Source organism: Nycticebus coucang, chromosome 18 (genome assembly GCF_027406575.1).
Source record: "Nycticebus coucang isolate mNycCou1 chromosome 18, mNycCou1.pri, whole genome shotgun sequence".
NCBI lineage: Eukaryota > Metazoa > Chordata > Mammalia > Primates > Lorisidae > Nycticebus > Nycticebus coucang.
This window is the reverse complement of record NC_069797.1, coordinates 31,812,945-31,833,429: the sequence shown is the minus strand read 5'-3', so window position 1 is coordinate 31,833,429 and position 20,485 is coordinate 31,812,945. Positions and strand designations below refer to the sequence as shown.

General features: G+C 44.2%; 1 non-coding gene across 1 annotated transcript; it reads right to left on the bottom strand.

Moving 5' to 3' along the window:
* Positions 1-19,303: 19,303 nt before the first annotated feature.
* On the bottom strand, positions 19,304-19,444 carry LOC128571300 (U4 spliceosomal RNA). The gene has a single exon (XR_008375735.1). It is a non-coding gene; the product is annotated as a U4 spliceosomal RNA (small nuclear RNA).
* Positions 19,445-20,485: the final 1,041 nt, after the last annotated feature.

Genomic DNA, 20,485 nt, shown 5'->3' with positions numbered 1-20,485 from the left:
CCAAAACATTAAACAGGATTTTTAAAGCAAACAAAACATAGATCATATAGTAAGAGACAAGAAAAGAAAATTACAAAGAATATGGAAGAAAAAGGTTAAGAAAATAAGACAGAAGTAGTATGAAACATCAAAACATCTATCCAATCTATCTTTTACCAGACTGGTGTGTAATAAAAAAAATTTAATTCATTTCTCTTTTACTTCGGTAATCTTTTTTTTTTTTTTTTTTTATTGTTGGGGATTCATTGAGGGTACAATTAGCCAGGTTACACTGATTACTTCGGTGATCTTAAGGAGCATCAAAACCCATTAAAATTAGGTTTGTGGGCGACACCTATAGCTCAGTGGGTAGGGCACCAGCCACATACACTGAGGCTGGTGGGTTCAAACCCAGCCCAGGCCAGCTAAACAACAAAGACAACTGCAACAAAAAATAGCGGGGTGTTGTGGCAGGCGCCTGTAGTCCCAGCTACTTGGGAGGCTGAGACAAGAGAATCGCTTAAGCCCAAGAGTTTGAGGTTGCTGTGAGGTGTGATGCCACAGCACTCTACCCAGGGCGATAGCTTGAGGCTCTGTCTCAAAAAAATAAAAATAAAAAAATAAAAAATAATAAAAATAAATAAATAAAATAAATAAAAAGAAAAAAGAAAGAAAATCAAAATATCTGGCATGTTCAGTAAATAACTATTATATATGTCTGTGTGATGTAAGGCAGAGAGAAACCATGCCAAAATGTTCGAAAGGGTTATCTCTAGCTGGTGAGATTTTTTTTTTTTTTGAGACAGATTCTCACTCATTGGCCCTGGCGTCATAGCTCGCAGTAACCTCAAACTCTTGGGTTCAAGTGATCCTCCTGCCTCAGCCTCCGAAGTAGCTGCAACTAGAAGCACCCATCACAATACCCAACTAGTTTTTTCTATTTTTAGTAGACACAGGGTCTCACTTTTGCTCAGGCTGGTCTTAAACTCCTGAGCTCAAGCAATCCACTCCCCTTGGCCTGCCAGAGTGCTAGGATTACAGTGGGGGAGCCATCTCACTCCACTAGGTGGTGAGATTTTGAGTGATTTTGTTTGTTTCTATATACTTTTTGTTTCTCTTTCATGCTTTTCTGCATTTTCTAAAATTTCTACAAAGAACACGCCTGCTTTTATAATTAGAAATAAATAAATCAGGCAGCGCCTGTGGCTCAGTGGGTAGGGTGCCAGCCCCATATACCGAGGGTGGTGGATTTGAACCTGGGCCTGGCCAAACTGCAACCAAAAAAAAAAAAAAAATGGCCAGGTGTTGTGGCGGGCAACTATACTCCCAGCTACTTGCGAGGCTGAGGCAAGAGAATGGTCTAAGCCCAGGAGTTGGAGGTTGCTGTGAGCTGTGATGCCACTGCACTCTACCCAGGGCTATAGAGTGAGACTCTGTCCAAAAAAAAAAAAAAAGAAAGTAAGAAAGAAATTATTAATTGGGGCAGCGCCTGTGGCTCAGTCGGTAAGGCGCCGGCCCCATATACCGAGAGTGGCAGGTTCAAACCCAGCCCCAGCCGAACTGCAACCAAAAAATAGCCGGGCATTGTGGCGGGCGCCTGTAGTCCCAGCTGCTCGGGAGGCTGAGGCAAGAGAATCGCTTAAGCCCAGGAGTTGGAGGTTGCTGTGAGCTGTGTGACGCCACAGCACTCTACCGAGGGCAATAAAGTGAAACTCTGTCTCTGCAAAAAAAAAAAAAAAAAATGAGATTCAGATTTTCTGATATTGAAAGTTGAAAATTGATTAAAAAAAAAGAGTTTGGGTAATTAAAAAAAAAAAGAAAGTTGAAAATTGGATGGAAGGTTGGTGTTTAGTTTTCTTTTGTGGTATTTTTGTTTTGTTTGAATATTATCTTTTCATGAATCTCTAAAAATAGACTTTCCTAATTAAAAAAAAAGGAGAGATGGGCCTCTGAGAAGTTTCTAGGTCATGAGGACTTTTTGCCTCCTTTTTTGGGAGGCCAGGGTATGAGGATCACTTGAGACAGAGGTTTGAGACCACCCTGGACAACATACCAAGAGCCCATCTCTACAAAAAAAATAAAAAATGGCCTAAACATAATGGCACATGCTTATACTCCTAGGTAATTGGAGGATCCCTTGAACGGTGGAGTTTGAAGTTGCAGTAAGCTATGGTTTGCACCCCTGCACTCTACCCTGGGCAACAAAATCTTTATTCCCTTGCTTCCTTCTTCCCTTCCTTATCTGCCTTTTTGCCTACCTCCCTTTCTTCTCTCCATGTTATTTATTTGTTTATTTATTTAGAGATAGTATCTCCCTGTGTTGAGGGGCTAGAAGGCAGTGGCATCATCATAGCTCACTGCAACCTCAAACCCCTGGGCTCAAGGGATTCCCTCCCCCAATTCCCATTCCCCCTCTTCTAACCTCCTGCCCCAAAAGTGCTGGGATTACAAGTGTGAGCCACTGCCCTTCTCTCGTTTTCTTGTTAGTACCGTTCCATGGAATTATCATAGCTCACAGCAACCTCTAACTCTTGGGCTCACATGGTCCTCTTGCCTCAGCCTCCCAAGTAGCTGGGACTACAGATGCCCACCACAACTCCCAGCTATTTTTAGAGAGGGGGGTCTGGCTCTTGCTCAGTCTGGTCTGGTACTCCTGAGCTTAACCAATTCACCCTCCTTGGCCTCCCAGAGTGCTAGATTATAGGCATGAGCTACTAGGCCCAGGTGATAAACACCTTTAGAATAGGAACCATTTGTGCTGTGAATTTTAGTTTAGTAGGCTGTTTAATCTGGAAGTGATTTACAGACTAACTTTTTTTTTTTGGACACAAATTTTAAAAACTGATGTTTATTTTCCTCCTTTATCTCCATCTTGTTTAAGAGCTTGTGGTCTTAAGCTGTTCTTCCACAAGCTCTTCTACAGACTAACTTTTGAGAGAGCTATCCTTAAAGCAGAGCTTCTCAACCTGTGGGTTGCGACCCACAGGAACTGTAAAAGGGCCACAGCATTAGAAAGGTTGAGAACCACTGCTTTAAAGAGTACAAGGAAAGAAAATCCAGTTAGATTGCTCTGCTTTCAGAATTAGCTTTAAATGAGAGGACTATTTTTCATTATTTTTCTTACTAGAAAATATCAGCATTTCAATTCTTGTATTAGATAAGCCTGGATTCAGATAATCAGTTTGCAACTTGCTAGCTGTGTAATCTTTTTTTTTTTGAGACAGAGTCTCACCTCATCACCCTCAGTAGAGTGCTGTGGCCTCATAGCTCACAGCAACCGAAACTTGGGCGTAAGCCATTCTCTTGCCTCAGCCTCCCAAGTAGCTAGGACTATAGGCGCCCACCACAACACCTAGCTAACTTTTTATTGAAAAAGAGTAGAAGATAAAAGTAAATACTTTGGGAGGCCAAGGTAGGAAAATTTAGCTGTGCCCAGCTAGCTGTGTGATCTTGAGCAAGTCTCTTAAACTCTCTGCACTTTGTCTTCTATCTTTGGAGTGTTTAATCTCATGAGCTTCAGAATAAGAAAGCCTAGCTTTCAATTTTGCTGCTGCTTCTTACCCATATAGACTTGGGCAAGCTGTTTAACCTTTCTGACCTTCAATAAACAGACCTACTTCAAAGGTTTGTCATGTCAGTGCTTAGTGTGGTGCCTTGTTACATCTCGTGTTCAATCATTGTTAAATTTATTGCTCTTTTTTCAATTTTGAAATAAAGATAATAAATATCTACAGCAAAAATGGTTGAGAAGAGGCTGGACCCAGTAGTTCACATCTGTAATCCCAGAATTTTGAGAGACCTTGCAAAATCCACCATGGTCTTACCTATAAAATATAGGTAGTAAAAGTACATACCCTGGAGTCCCAGAAGAGTTGAAGATAAAAGTAAATACTTTGGGAGGCCAAGGTAGGAAAATTGCTTGGGACCAGGAGTTTAAGACCACCCCAGGCAACATAGCAAGACCCTGTCTCTACAAAAACTAAACAAATAGCCTGTAATCCCAGCTATTTGGGAGGATCTCTTAAGGTCAGAAGTTCAAGGTTACAGTGAGCTGTGATCAGACCACTGCACTCCAGCCTGGGCAACAGAGGAAGACCTTGTCTCAGAAAAAAAAAAGAAGGTGGGGCAGCATCTGTGGCTCACTCGGTAAGGCGCCAGCCCCATATACCGAGGGTAGCAGGTTCAAACTCGGCCCCTGCCAAACTGCGACAAAAAGATAGCCGGGAGTTGTGGCGAGTGCCTGTAGTCTCAGCTACTCGGAAGGCTGAGGCAAGAGAATCACCTAAGCCCTGGAGATGGAGGTTGCTGTGAGCTGTGTGATGCCACGGCACTCTACTAAGGGCGATAAAGTGAGACCCTTTCTCTACAAAAAAAAAGAAAGAAGGAAAGACTTAAAAACTTTATTTTATTTTTATTTAGAGACAGAGTCTTACTCTGTTGCCCTCGGTAGAGTGCCATGGCGTTACAGCTCACAGCAATCTCCAGCTCTTGGGCTTAGGCGATTCTCTTGCCTCAGCCTCCCGAGTAGGTGGGACTACAGGCACCTGCCACAACACCCGGCTATTTTTTGGTTGCAGTTTGGCCGGGGCTGGGTTCAAACCTTCCACTCTTGGTATATGGGGCTAGCGCCCTACTCACTGAGCCATAGGCACTGCCCCAGTTTTTGTGAATTTTTACTATACTTTTTGTAAACTGCGAGCTGGCTCTGAGTTTTTTTTAAAGCCATTCTATACTTCATCAAATTCCTACACTTACCACTTTTTTACACACTGGGATGTTACAGAAGGCAGCGAGTAGGCATATCAACTCAGAAGCGACTGGGTAATGCTCCTTTGATCCTGAGGTCCTGCTCCTGAGATGGCTGGTGCCAACCACTTCTTCCTGATGAGCGGCTTGATTTGGACTGCAAAAAGGGAAAAGGAAAAGCAAGTGGAAAGAAATGTTCCAAAATCTTCTTTAAGATGAACAGCATAGGATTATGTCTGCCTAGGAAACAATTTTAAAGGCCATGCAAAGGATAAAAGGAGGGATGGCGGAAAGAGCAGCATCCAATTGCTATGGCAACTGGAATTTTGCAAATAAATACTTCAGCGTAGCTTGTTTCTCAAACTGACCTGCTCTTTCTGGTTTTTTAATACCCCTCCTATTTCCTCATCCTCCCTTCGTATGCTCATTCCTATCACACCTCAGGACAAAACGAAAAGTACTCATTCTTAGCCTTCATAAAAAACAATGGCAAAATATTGTTTGTTCGTGCACTGAGATGGGAAGTCTCCCTGTTATGTATCAGGACCTCTGTCCCTTCATGGGTGTTCTCATATTGAGCTCCTGGGAGGTATGGCAAGCAAGCAACCTCCCCCAATCCCCACAGTCAAAACAATACTGGTCCACTGAGGACTTGCTGAGTCACAAAAGTTCTCTCAGCTTCTCTTTCCCTGTGTTCATGAGGGAAATACTGCTCTAAATTGTAGGCAATATGGGCAAGATGTAGGTCGTTTGTATTCTTAGTCAACTGACCCAGTTTGGACCCAGCCTCCTTCTCCAGCCTAAGCTCCCACTGGTCTCCTGTTCATTAGCCAAACACGTCTACTTGTTCCTGGCACACATATTTCTGTGCCTTAGTTCTTGGCATTCTTTCTGCCTGAAGTACCCTCTCCTCTTCTCTCCTCTTCCTCCATTTCATCAGACTCTCATTTGTCTTCCTATATGTCTCAAACCAAACAGCACTACTTCTACAGAATCTTCTTTGATTTTCTACTGGGCTTAAGCTAGTGGGGAATCTTGTTTTTCCTACTTGTGTTCTCTTCTGGCATTTGTAATTCCTTACACGTGTCTTTCATCCTCCCCCTGTCCCTAGAACAGAGGAAGCCCCTTAAGAGCAGCGTGATTCCCCATAGCACCCCAAACTAAAAATAGTCTTTTTACTTATATATCCCTCCCCAACCAGCCCTTGACCTATAAGCTCTTTGGGACCAAGCACTATTTCTTTTTCCTTATTATATACCCAGCACATAGCTCATTACTTATCACATAGTTGATGCTATATAAATATTGGTTGAAGTAATGAATAAAAATAGATGCTTTGCTGGGAAATGAATTGAATTCATTTCTAAAGCAGAACTTTAGTGGGAAAAGTACGTTAAGTAGTTACAGGTATATAGAATTCATCCGTTAATTCATTCACTCTGCAGTGTCAAGGCAAATGAGAATTATGACCTTGTAGAGCTCGTATTTTAGTGGACCAAGCAGAGAAATTTTTTTTTTGAGACAGTCTTATTATGTCACCCTCGGTAGAGTGCTGTGGCATCACAGCTCACAGCAACCTCCAACTACTGGGCTTAAGCGATTCTCTTGCCTCAGCCTCCTAAGTAGCTGGGTCTACAGGTGCCTGCCATAAGGCCCAGCTATTTTTTTTGTTGTAGTTGTCATTGTTGTTTGGCAGGCCGGATTTGAACCCACCAGCCTCAGTGTACGTGGCCGGCGCACCAGCCGCTAAGCCACAGGTGCCGAGCCAACAAGCAGACAATTCATAAATAAAAAAAAAAAAAAGGCAAATTCAAATTGTTAGGGAAACAATCAGGGCCATAAAACAGAGTCACCTTAAGCAGGGTGTTACTTAAAGTGTTATTTGTAGGGCTTCTCAACCTCACTGAACTATTGACATTTTGGGCTGGATAATTATTTTTTGCAAGGGGCTGTCCTATGCATTGTAGGATGTTTAGTAACATCTCTGGCTTCTACCCACTAAATGCTAGTAACATATAATCCCTAGAGTTGTGACAATCAAAATGTTTCTCAGGGTTGGGGGTGGTGGCTCACGCCTGTAATCCTAGCACTCTGGGAGGCTGAGGTGGGTAGATTGCTTGAGCTTGGGAGTTCGAGACCAGCCTGAGCAAGAGCAAGACCCCATATCTACTAAAAATAGAACAAATTAGCTGGGCATCATGTTTGTAGTCCCAGCTACTCAGAAGGCTAAGGCAAGAGGGTCACTTGTGTCTAGGAGTTTGAGGTGCTGTGAGCTATGATGATGTCAAGCACTCTCCTAAGGGCAACAAAGTGAGACTCTGTCTCAAAACAGACAAACAAAAAAATGTTTCTAGAAATTTCCAAATCTCTAAGGAGTCAAAATAACCTCCAGTAGAAAACCACTGTATTAAAGGAATGCCTCTTTGAGTGAGTGACATGAGCTGAGACCTAAAGACAAGTCAAAAAATAAATCTTCAACAAACTAATGAAGCATGTTCCAGCAGGAAAACAGACTACAGCACAAACTATAGGTGGTCAAAGATAATGAGTGAAGAGGGGAGTGGCGCACGATGTGATTGGAGAGAGAGGCAAGGGCCCGAACATGTAGTCACTTGAAGTCATATAAGGAAGCTTAGATTTCATTTTAAAGCTTGGAAGGCCATTAAAGTTTTTTCTTTTTTTTTTTGAGACAGAGCCTCAAGTGGTCACCCTGGGTAGAGTGCCGTAGCATCACAGCTCACAGCAACTGCAAACTCCTGGCCTCAAGCAATTCTCCTATCTCCGCCTCCCAAGTAGCTGGGACTACAGGCTCCTGCCACAACGCCCGGTTGTTTTTTGGTTGCAGCCGTCATTGTTGTTTGGCCGGCCCTGGTCTGGATTCGAACCCGCCAGCTCAGGTGTATGTGGCTGGTGCCTTAGCAGCTTGAGCCACAGGCACCGAGCCAAGGCCATTAAAGTTTGTTTTTTTTTTTTTTAGAGACGGAGTCTCACTTTATCGTCCTCAATAGAGTGCTGTAGCATCACAGTTCACAGCAACCTCCAAATCCTGGGCTCAGGTGATTCTCTTGCCTCAGCCTCCCGAGTAGCTGGGACTACAGGCGCCCGCCACAACGCCCGGCTATTATTTTGTTGCAGTTTGTCCGGGTCCAGGTTTGAACCCACCACTCTCGGTATATGGGGCCGGCGCCCTACCCACTGAGCCACAGGCACCGCCCTAAAGTTTTTAAGCAGAGAAATAAAATGATCTGTTTTATTTTTCTAAAGATTACTCTGACTGAAATGTAGCAAATGTATTGGACAGGCTAAAGCAAGGAAACAAAAGTGCAGACTATTGAAACAATCCAAATGAAGGACAGTGGGGCTTTAGTCTGGAATAGTAGCAGTGGAAAAGGATATGTAAACAGATTCATGGCATAGAAATTTGAGATGAGGTGGTGCCTGTGGCTCAAAGGAGTAGGGCACTGGCCCCATATGTCAGAGGTGGCGTGTTCAAACCCAGCCCCGGCCAAAAACCGCAAAAAAAAAAAAAAAGAAAGAAATTTGAGAAGAATATTATCACATAAAATTAAATACAACCATCTCAGGACAGGAAAACCCATCAAGTGGTAAACTAGGCTCCTTATACCATCTCTCAAAGGACAGCATGATCTGTTGCCTTCATTTTTTCTGCAGATGAGCTTTTGTGTATCACCAAACTTTCTGCACATGATTTTGGTTTATCATGGCCTAGCCTCTATCTACTGCACCTTTTTTGTACAGTCACCATCCATTAATTGTATCAGTCTCTCAGCTTCCCACTTGCAAAATTCTGGAACAGAGAATGTGATTAGTCTAATTTGTTTCAAGTTCCCCTCTCTTCTACGGAAGAGCTTTCTCTCTCTCTTGTCTTCATGGGAAAGTAAAGTTCATTAAAAGTAGAAATGGTGGGCGGTGCCTGTGGCTCAGTGAGTAGGGCGCTGGCCCCATATACCTGAGGTGGCAGGTTCAAACCCAGCCAAAAACTGCAAAAAAAAAAAAAAAAAGTAGAAATGGAGCCAAGCATGTGGCTCACGCCTGTAATCCCAGCACTATGGGAAGTTGAGGAGGGAGAATTCCTTGAGCTCAGGAGTTTGAGACCTGCCTGAGTGAGAGTGAGACTGCGACTCATAAAAAAATGAAAAACCAGCTTGGTCCCTATAACTCAGCAGCTAGGGCACCTGCCACATACACTGGGAGCTGGCAGGTTCAAATCCATCCGGGCCTGCCAAACAACAATGACAACTGCAACAAAAAATAGCCAGGCATTGTGGCAGGCACCTGTAGTCCCAGCTACTTGGGAGGCTGAGACAAGAGAATCATTTAAGCCCAAGAGTTTGAGGTTGCTGTGAGCTGTGACACCATGGCACTCTACCCAGGGTGACATAGTGACACTCTGTCTACAAAAAAAAAAAAAGAAAAACCCAGATGGGCACTGTGGGGAGCTCCTGTAATCCCAGTGGCTTCCAGAGTCTGAGGCAGTGGGATACCCACAGCCCTAGTCTGAGGCTGAACTATGATACTATTGTACTCTGCTCAGGGCCTAGGGTGGGACTCGGTCTCAAAAAACAAAATGTAGAAATGGAGCCGGGCGAAGTGGCTCACAGCTGTAATCCTAACACTCTGGTAGGCTAAGGTGGGTGGATTGCCTGAGCTCATGTGTTCAAGACCAGCCTGAGCCAGAGTCAGAGCAAGACTTTGTCTTTAAAAATAGCTAGGCACCTATAGAACCAGCTACTTGGGAGGCTGAGGCAAGAGAATCACTTAAGCTCAAGAGTTTGAGGTTGCTGTGAGCTGTGATGCCACAGTATTCTACCAAGGCTGACAAAATGAAATTCTGTCTCAAAAAAAAAAAAAAAATGGAAATGGATGTCCAGGCACCTTAGCTCATGTCTGTAATACTAGCAGGAGGCTGAGGTGGGGAGCTGGCTTGAGGCCAGGAGTTCAAGACCAACTTGGGCAACATAGTGAGACCCTGACTCTATAAATAACAGAAAAATTAGCTGTGTGTGATATTGTGTGCCTGTAGTTCTAGCTGTTCAGGAGGGTGAGTCAGGAGGATCACTTTAGTCCAGGAGTTTAAGGTTGATATGAGCTATGACAACACTACTGCCCTTCAGCCTGTATGACAAAGTAAGCCCTTATCTCTAAAAAAAAAAAAAGAGAGAGAAAACAAATCGATATAGGTGAGAAGACAATGATTGACATATCCCTTGAAGATGGCAGGTATTTTTTTTTTAATATTGTATCACCTTTTTTCTTTTTTTTTTTTTGAGACAGAGTCTCACTATGCTGCCCTCAGTAGAGTGCCCTAGCATCACAGCTCACAGCAACCTCACACTCTTGGGCTTAAGCGATTCTCTTGCCTTAGCCTCCCAAGTAGCTGGGATGACAGGCACCCGCCACACTGCCCGGCCATTTTTTTTGTTGTTGCAGTTGTTTAGCTGGCCCAGGCTGGGCTCAAACTCCCCAACCTCAGTGTATGTGACCGGCCCTGTAACCACGGTGCTACAGGCACCAAGCCTTCTTTCTTTTTTTTTTTGAGAAAGAGTTTCACTCTCGCCGGGGTACAGTGCCTTGGCATTATAGCTCACAGAAACTTCAAACTCGGGCTCAAGTGATCCTCCTGCTTCAGCCTCCCAAGTAGCTGGAACTATAGGCACCTGCCATGGATGCGTGGCTAGTTTTTCTATTTTTAGTAGAGATGAAGACTGGGTTTTATTCAGGCTGGTCTCAAACTCCTGGGCTCAAGCAATCCACCTGCCTCAGCCTCCCAGAGTGCTAGGATTACAGGTGTGAGCCACCGTGTCTGGCCTGTATTACCTTTTTTCCTTAAAGATTTCTTTATTATAAAATATACATAACACAAAATTTACCATTTTAACCATATTAGATGTACAATTTAGTGGTATTAAGCAAATTTGCAATGTTGTGAAATCATCACCAACATTTTCAGAACATTTTCATCATTTCAAACTGAAACTCTGTACCCATTAAACAATAACTCCCCTTTTCCACCTCTTCCTAACCCTTGGTAATCTCTGTCTCTATGAATTTGCCTGTCTTAGATACCTCACATAAGTGGAATCATACAGTATTTGTCCTTCTGTGCTTGTTTATTTATTTCACTTAGCATACATCTTTAAAATTCCTCCATGTTAGGGCCGGGTGCCATGGCTTATGCCTGTAATCCCAGCACTCTGGGAGGCCTAGGCAGGTGGATTGCCTGAGCTCACAGGTCAGACACCAGTCTGAGCAAGAGCAAGACCCCATCTCTAAAAAATAGCCAGGTGTTCTCGTGGGCACCTGTAGTCCCAGCTATTCAGAAGGTTGAGGCAAAAGGATTGTTGAGCCCAAGAGTTTGAGGTTGCTGTGAACTATGATGCCAGAGCACTCTACTGAGGGTGACAAAACAAGACTCTGTCTCAAAAAAAAAAATCCTCCACGTCGTAGCCTATATCAGAATTTCATTCCTGCTATGACCAGTGATGCAATGGCACTCTACCCAGGGCAACAGTTTGAGACTCTGTCTCAAAAAAAAAAAAAACAACCAAACAAACAAACAAAAAAAAACGCAAGTCCATGGCTCGGCACCCATAGCACAGTGTTACAACGCCAGCCACATACACTGAGGCTGGTGGGTTTGAGCCCAGCCCAGGCCAGTTAAACAACAGTGACAACGGCAACAAAAAATAGCTGGGTGTTGTGGCAGGTGCCTGTAGTTCCATCTACTTGGGAGGCTGAGGCAAGAGAATTGCCTAAGCCCAAGAGTTGGAGATTGCTGTGAGCTGTAAAGCCATGGCACTCTACCAAGGGCAACATAGTGAGACTCTGTCTAAAAAAAAAGAATTTCATTCCTTTTTACGACTAATATTTCCTTGTATGTATATTCCATTCCTCTGTTAATGGTCCTTTGAGTTTCTACCTTTAGGCTATTGTGAATAATTTTGCTATGAACATGAGTGTACAAATATGTTATCAAAACCCAGCTTGTAGGGGTATAGACCTAAAAGTGGAATTGCTGGATCATATGCTAATTTCATGTTTAGGGTTTTTTTTTTTTGTGGTTTTTGGCCGGGGCTGGGTTTGAACCCACCACCTCCGGCATGTGGGACCAGCGCCCTACTCCTTGAGCTACAGGCGCCACCCTTGTTTTGTTTTTTGTAGAGACAGAGTCTCACTTTATGGCCCTTGGTGGAGTGCCGTGGTGTCACACAGCTCACAGCAACCTTCAGCTCCTGGGCTTAGGCGATTCTCATGCCTCAGCCTCCTGAGTAGCTGGGCGCCCGCCACAACACCCAGCTATTTTCTTGCTGCATTTCGGCTGGGGCCAGGCTCAAACCCACCACCTTCAGCATATGGGGCCAGCGCCCTACTCACTGAGACACAGGTGCCACCACTTTTTTTTTTTTTTTAAGAGATGGGGGTCTCTCTGTTGCCCAGACTGAACTTGAATCCTGGGCTCAGGCAGCACCTGTTGCTCAGTGGGTTGGGCGCCGGCCCCATATACCAAGGGTGGCAGATTCAAATCTGGCCCTGGCCAACCTGCAACAAAAAATAGCTGGGTGTTGTGGTGGGCACCTGTAGTCCCAGCTACTTGGAAGGTTGAGGCAAGAGGATCGCCTAAGCCCAAGAGTTGGAGGTTGCCATGAGCTAAGATGCAACAAAGTGAGACTCTGTCTCTAAAAAAGAAAAAAAAGAAATCCTGGGCTCAAGAAATCATCCTGGTACAGCCTCCAAAGTATTTGGAATTTTAGGCACAAACCACTGCAACTGGCTACAATTTTATGTTTCAGTTGCTGAGGAATTGCAGTACTACTTTCCACAGCATTATACCATTTTACATTCTTACCAATAACACGTGGGAATTCCAATTTCTCCATAATCTCACCAACACTTGGTGTTTTCTGGGTTTTTGATAATAGCCATATTTAGGGATGTGAAGTGGTATCTCATTGTGGGTTGTTCCTATTTTTGTTTTTGCTTTTGAGGCAGGGTCTCAGTCTGTGGTCCAGATTAGAGTACAAGACCCCATCTTGTACTCAGCATTATCATAGCACACTGAAACCTCAAACTCCTGAGCTGTACTGATCCTTCGGCTTCAGCCTCCTGAGTAGCTGGAACTATAGGGGCATACCATCATGCTTTTTCTACTTTTTATAGATAACTTTTCTATTTTTTATAGAGGGAAGGATTTTACTCTGTTGCCCAGACTGGTCTTGAACTCCTGGCCTCGAGTGATCCACCTGCCTCAGCCTCTTACAGTGCTGGAATTACAAGTATAAACCACCATGCCTGGCTCATTGGGATTTTGATTTGTATTTCCCTAACGGTTAACATCAGGTCATCAATATGAAAGGTCTGTGATTTCAAATCAAAAGTTTAGTTTATCGGGCGGCACCTGTGGCTCAAAGGAGTAGGGCGCCGGCCCCATATGCCGAAGGTGGCGGGTTCAAACCCAGCCCCGGCCAAAAACTGCAAAAAAAAAAAAAAAGTTTAGTTTATCATATCTCAAACTCAAAGAAGCAATACAAATAATCAAAGTATGCACCTAAACTATTGACACAGTTTTGTCATCTTAACAGTAGCTTGTTTATAATTGGAGCCAAGAAACCTGGAGAATGAGTAGCAATAAAATTGGGAAAGATGTTATCCACAGCTTGTTGAGAATTGAATATTTTTCCTTGCAAGAAGTGGTCCAAAATCTGGAAGAAGTGGTAGTCAGTTGGTAAAAGGTCTGGTGAATACAGTGGCTGACAGCTTCCAAGTCCAACTTCTGTAGTTTGAACAGCATTGTTTGTGCAATATATGGTCAAGTGTTGTCTTGAGAGGATTGGGTATGGACCAATCTCGGCTATTTAATCATAAGCATCCTCATCATTTGTCCAGTTGGCTGCAGTAGACATTTGCTGTAATTAATTGATGAGGTTTATTGAAGCTGTAGTGAATAATACCAGCGCTGGACCACCAAACAGATATTGTTAGCTGTTTTTTTTTTTTTTTTTTTGTAGAGACAGAGTCTCACTTTATGGCCCTCGGTAGAGTGCCATGGCATCACACAGCTCACAGCAACCTCCAACTCCTGCGCTTAAGCGATTCTCTTGCCTCAGCTTCCCAAGTAGCTGGAACTACAGGCGCCCACCACAACGCCCAGCTATTTTTTGGTTGCAGTTCAGCCGGGGCTAGGTTTGAACCCGCCACCCTCTGTATATGGGGCCGGCGCCTTACCGACTGAGCCACAGGCGCTGCCCATTAGCTGTTTTTTTTTTTTAGAGACAGAGTCTCAGTTTGTCACCCTTGGTAGAGTGCTATGACGTCACAGCTCACAGCAACCTCCAGCCTCCTGAGTAATTGGGATTACAGGCGCCCTCCACAATGCCCAGCTATTTTTTGTTGCAGTTTGGCCGGGGCCAAGTTCGAACCCGCCCCACCCTCAGTATATGGGGCCAGTGCCCTACTCACTCAGCCACTGGCACTGCCCTAGTGTTAGCTTTGGTGAGGAATATTTCGTTTTGGGCCATGTTTCAACACTTCATCTTTATCCAACCATTGTGCTGAATGCTTAACATTGTCAAAAAAAATCATTTTTCATCACACATAACAATATGATATAGAAACAGCTCACTTTTATGTGGTGACAGCAAAGAAAGGCAAGATTTGAGATAGTTTCTCTTCTGACACTTGTTTAATTCATGTGGGACACATCTATCCAGATTCTTTACTTTGCCAGTTTGTTTCAAATGGTCCAAAAATTATTGGAATAGTAATGTCAAACCTTCCCACTAACTTATACATAGGTTGAGATGGATTTGCTTTCCAGTACAGTTTTCAACTCATTATCAACCTTGGTCTCAGGTTGCCCAGGTGGTTCATTTTCAAGATTGAAATCACCAGAATGAGGCTTGGTGCCTGTAGTACAGTGGTTACGGTGCCAGCCACATACACAGAGGCTGGCGGGTTCAAGCCTAGCCCAGGCCAGTTAAACAACAATGACAACGGCAATAAAAAATAGCTGGGCATTGTGGTGGGCGCCTGTAGTCCCAGCTACTTGGGAGGCTGAGCAAGAATTGCTTGAGCCAGGAGTAGTTTGAGGCACTGTGAGCTGTGACACCACGGCACTCTACCAAAGGTGACAAAATGAGAATCTGTCTAAAAAAAACAAAAAAACTGCACTTTGGCTTGGCACCCATAGCACAGTGGTTATGGCACCAGCCGCATACACTGAGGCAGCCGGGTTCTAACCTGGCCCAGGCTTGCTAAACAACAATGACAACTGCAACAAAAAGCGCCTGTGGCTCAAGGAGTAGGGCGCCGGTCCCATATGCCAGAGGTGGCGGGTTCAAACCCAGCCCCAGCCAAGAACCAAAAAAAAAAAAAATAGCCGGTCATTGTGGCGGGTCCCTGTAGTCCCAGCTACCTGAGAGGCTGAGGGAACAGAATCACTTAAAACCCGAGAGTTTGAGGTTGGTGTGGGCTGTGAGGCCATGGCACTCTACCAAGGGTGACATAATGAGATTCTGTGTCAAAAAAAAAAAAAAAATCACCAGAATGGAACTTCTCAAACCATCGACATACTGTGCCTTCATTAGCCACATCCTTTCCAAACACTTTGTTGAGCTGTATGCACTGCAATGGTTCCATGACAGAACTCACATTCAAAAATAACACGAATTTTTTACTTAAACGTGGTTTCACAAAAATTGCTCTAAAATTTTTTTTGAAAGATAATCACATGCCAAAAGGTGTGTTTGAAAGAATGAGGATGTACCGTCACAATAAAAATAAAACAAAACGTGCCAAGGTGAAGTGTCAGAGATGTCAACTGTCAAACTGAGGACTCAAGGAAATCAGACATTCCATACTTACCTTTAGCATCTTTTTATATACTGTTTGGCCATTTGCATATTTTCTTTGGAGAAATGTCTATTCAATTCTTTTTTTTTTTTAAATCTTTGTGTGTGACACAGTCTGACACTGTCACACTGGGTAGAGTGCTGTGGCATCATCGAAACTCACAACACCCTCAAACTCTTGGGCTCAAGAGATACTCTTGCCTCAACCTCCCCAGTAGCAGGAACAACAGGCAACTGCCATAACAGTTAGTTTTTCAAATTTTTAGTAGACGTGGGATCTCAGTCTTCCTCAGACTGATCTCAAACTCCTAAGTTCAAGCAATCACCTACCTCAACCTGCCAGAGTGCTAAGATTACACGTGTGAGCCACCATACCCAACCTCTATTGAATCCTTTTTTTTTTGAGCGGAGTCCCGCTATGTCGCCCTCGGTAGAATGCATCACAGCTCATAGCAACCTTAAACTCCTGGGCTTAAACGATTCTCCTGCCTCAGCCTCCCAAGTAGCTGGGACTACAGGCGCCCGCCACAACGCCCGGCTATTTTTTTGTTGCAGTTTGGCCTGGGCTGTGTTTGAACCCGCCACCCTCGGATTATGGGGCCAGTGCCCTACTCGATGAACCACAGGCACCGCCCACGCCCAGCTATTTTTTTTTTTTTTTTTTTTGAGACAGAGCCTCAAGCTGTTGCCCTGGGTAGAGTGCTGTGGCATCACAGCTCACAGCAACCTCCAACTCCTGGGCCAAGTGATTCTCCTGCCATGATGTCACAGCTCACAGCAACCTCCAACTTCCAGGCTTAAGTAATTCTTTTTTTTTTTTTTTTTTTGTAGAGACAGAGTCTCACTGTACCACCCTTGGGTAGACTGCCATGACGTCAGACGGCTCACAGCAACTTCCAGCTCTTGGGCTTCCGCGATTCTCTTGCCTCAGCCTCCCAAGCAGCTGGGACTACAGGCGCCCACCACAACACCCGGCTATTTTTTTGTTGCAGTTTGGCCGGGGCTGGGTTTGAACCCGCCACCCTCGGCATATGGGGCCGGCGCCCTACTCACTGAGCCACAGGCGCCACCCAAGCAATTCTTTTTGTTGTTGTTGTTATTGTTGCAGTTTTTGCTGGGGCTGGGTTTGAACCTGCCATCTCTGGTATATGGGGCTGGTGCCCTATTCCTTGGGCCACAGGAGTGGGTTACATAATTATAATTCTCTTGCCTCAGCCTCCCAAGTAGCTGGGAATACAGGCACCTGGCAGAACACCCAGCTATTTTTTGGTTGTAGTTGTCATTGTTGTTTGGCAGCTCCGGTGTATGTGGCTGGAGCTGCAACCACCGAGCTACAGGTGCTGAGCCCTCTATTCAATTCTTTTGCCCATCTTTGAATTGAGTTGTTTGGTCACCCTAGCCAGGGCAGGAGGATCTTCTGAGCCTAGGAATTTGAGGCTGTAGTGAGCTATGATTGGGCTACTGCACTCAAAGAAAAAAAGAAAGAAAGAGAGAGAGAGACAGAGGAAGGAAGGAAAGAATTGTGATAGCTTTGTGGACCATCTAGGATTGAATAACAGAGACAGGAGAACACTTGTAGCATGGCTTGGGAGAAAATAAAATACAAAGTTCGGGCTGGGCACCATGGCTCACACCTGTAATCCTAGCACTCTGGCAGGCCAAGGCGAGTAGATTGCCTGACCTCACCAGTGCAAGACCAGCCTCAGCAAAAGCAAGAACCATCTCCAAAAAAAAAAAAAAACTAGTCAGGCCTTTTGGTGGGCACCTATAGTCCCAGATACTCAGGAGGTTGAGGCAAGAGAATCGCTTGAGCCCAATAATTTAAGGTTGCTATGAGCTATGACACCATAGTATTGTACCGAGGGTGACAAAGTGAGACACCATCTCAAAAAATAAATAAATAAATAAATAAATTTCAAAATCTGGGTGCAGTACCTCACACTTACAGTAATAGCTATTTGGGAAGCTGAGGTGGGAGGATTGCCTGAGCCCAGGAGTTCAAGGCTGCAATTGAGCTATGATCACACCACTGCACTCCAGCCTGAGTGATATAGCGAGACCTTATCTCTCTTTTTTTTCTTGTTAGAGACAGAGTCTCACTTTGTCGCCCTCGATAGAGTGCTATGGTGTCACAGCTCACAGCAACCTCCAGCTCTTGGGCTTAGGCGATTCTCTTGCCTCAGCCTCCCGAGTAGCTGGGTCTATAGGTGCCTGCCACAACTCCTGGTTATTATTATTATTATTATTATTATTATTATTATTTGAAGTTTTTGGCCAGAGCCAGGTTTGAACCCGCCACCTCCCGTATATGGGGCCAGCACCATAGTCCTTGAGCCACAGGTGCCACCCCAACTCCTAGTTATTTTTTTGTTGCAGTTTGGCCAGGGCTGGGTTTGAACCCATAACCCTCGGTACATGGGGCTGATGCCCTACTCACAAAGCCACAGGCGCTGCCTGTAAGACCTCATCTCTTAAAGAAAAAAAGATATATAAATATATATATTTACACACACTTATATATGAAGTTCAACAATACTAAAGAACTACATCATTAGGAGTAGGGGACTAAAAGAGGTAGAAAGAAAGAACAATGGGATCAGAGAATGGCATGAGGAATTTCAGATTGTTGGAAGGGTGAAGATACTGGAATCATATAAGCCAAAAAACTTTGAGGATGAACTTGTAGATGGCTGATCCACACAAATGTTGAAGTTTCATAAGTCAGAAGATGGCAGATACTGGGTTGAAAAAGAACCCAGATTCCCGGGCCGTGCCTGTTGCTCAGTGGGTAGGACACTAGCCCCAGATACCGAGGGTGGCGGGTTCAAACCCGATCCCAGCCAAACTGCAACAAAAAAATAGCTGGGCCTTGTGGTGGGTGCCTATAGTCCCAAGTACTCCGGAGGCCGAGGCAAGAGAATCACCTAAGCCCAGGAGTTGGAGGTTGCTGTGAGCTGTTTGACACCACGGTCCGCTACCGATGGCGATAAAGTGAGACTCTGTCTCTACAAAATAATAATAATAGTAATAAAATAGGGCAGCGCCTGTGGCTCAGTCGGTAAGGCGCCGGCCCCATATACCAAAGGTGGTGCGTTCAAACCCAGCCCCGGCTGAACTGCAACCGAAAAATAACTGGGCGTTGTGGCGGGCGCCTGTAGTCCCAGCTACTTGGGAGGCTGAGGCAAGAGAATTGCTTAAGCCCAGGAGTTGGAGGTTGCTGTGAGCTGTGTGACGCCATGGTACTCTACCAAGGGCCATAAAGTGAGACTCTGTCTCTACAAAAAGTAAAAAATAAAAAAATAATAGTAATAAAATAAAAAGCTTAAAAAAAAAAAGCCAGATTCCCAAAGTTTGAAACAAATGTAGAAGCGTGTCTTAGAAGTCAATATAGGACAATGAGGAGGAGGGGTAAAGAGTAAGATGACAGGAAAGCATGGGCTTCAAAGGAAAAGGGGCACGCAGTGGTTGGAAGTGTATCTGAGGGGCAATGATGATGCAGGGGACATGAGAGAATGCATAGGAAGCATATCTTATGCATGATAATGACATTAATTCATATTACATATTAAGAGGTGCAATGCACTATAAAATGTGTATATAAGACACAGAAAGTACCGTTCTATTTCACAATGTTTGTCTGAAATTTGTGTATATAACAAACATTAAATTTTACAATTAATAGTTACTTTGCTAATGTAATTTTTTTTCAGTCTCTGTAGAGACTGTCAAAAATTGCCAATGCCAACTATATTTCAAGTCATCATGGAGTGGTATTGGGAAAAGTCTTCAAACAGCAATAATCATGCCTCAGATAAACCTCATTGGCTACGATACTGCCACTGCACAAAGCTGTATATAATTTTTTTTTTTTTTTTTTTGAGACAGTGTCTCGCTCTGTTGCTCTGGGTGGAGTGCTATGGAATCATCGCAGCTCACAGCAACCTCAAACTCTTGGGCTTAAGCGATCCTCTTGCCTCGCCTCCCGAGTAGCTGGGACTATAGGAGCCTGCCCTGATGCCTGACTAGTTTTTTTATTTTTAGTAGAGACAGGGTCTCATTCTTGCTCAGGCTAGTCTCAAACTCCTGAGTTCAGGCAATACACCCACCGCAGCATCCCAGAGAGCTAGGATTACAGATGTGAGCCACCACACCCAGCAATAAAAGTTTTGAACTTGGAAGGAAGTTAGAGATTAGGTAATTTTGCATTCTCATTTTACAAAAAGCCTGAAGAAGTTTAGTGACTTATTTCAGGCACACAGGTAATTAGATGCTACTTAGAAATCAGGAGGATTTTGGTGAGAGGATGACACTGATAGTCCAAGTCTGTCAAAATTATATTTAATTATATATATATATTTTTTTAGAGGCAGAGTCTCACTTTGTTGCCCTTTGTGGAGTGCTGTGCTATCACAGCTCACAGCAACCTCCAGCTCGTGCTATCACAGCTCACAGCAACCTCCAGCTCTTGGGCTTAGGTGATTCTCTTTCCTCAGCCTCCCCTGTAGCTGGGACTACAGGTGTCCAACACAACGCCCAGCTATTTTTTGTTGCAGTTCGGCCAGGGCCGGGTTTGAACCCACCACCCTTGGTATATGGGGCCAGCACCCTACCCACTGAGCCACAGGTGCCACCTATATTTGATTTTTTTTTAATAAATTTCATTGTAGCAAGTAAACATAGTCAAAATCAGCCTAATGATCTTTGCACTGTTTGTAAAATTAAGAGTACCATTAATATTTTGGTTGATGATTATGGCATTTCTCCTATGAAAACCATATTTTAAAGTAATAGCTGGGCTGGGCGAGGTAGCTCATGCTTATAATCCTAGCACTCTGGGAAGCTGAGGCAGGTAGATTGCCTGAGTTCACAGGTTCGAGACCAGCTTGACCCAG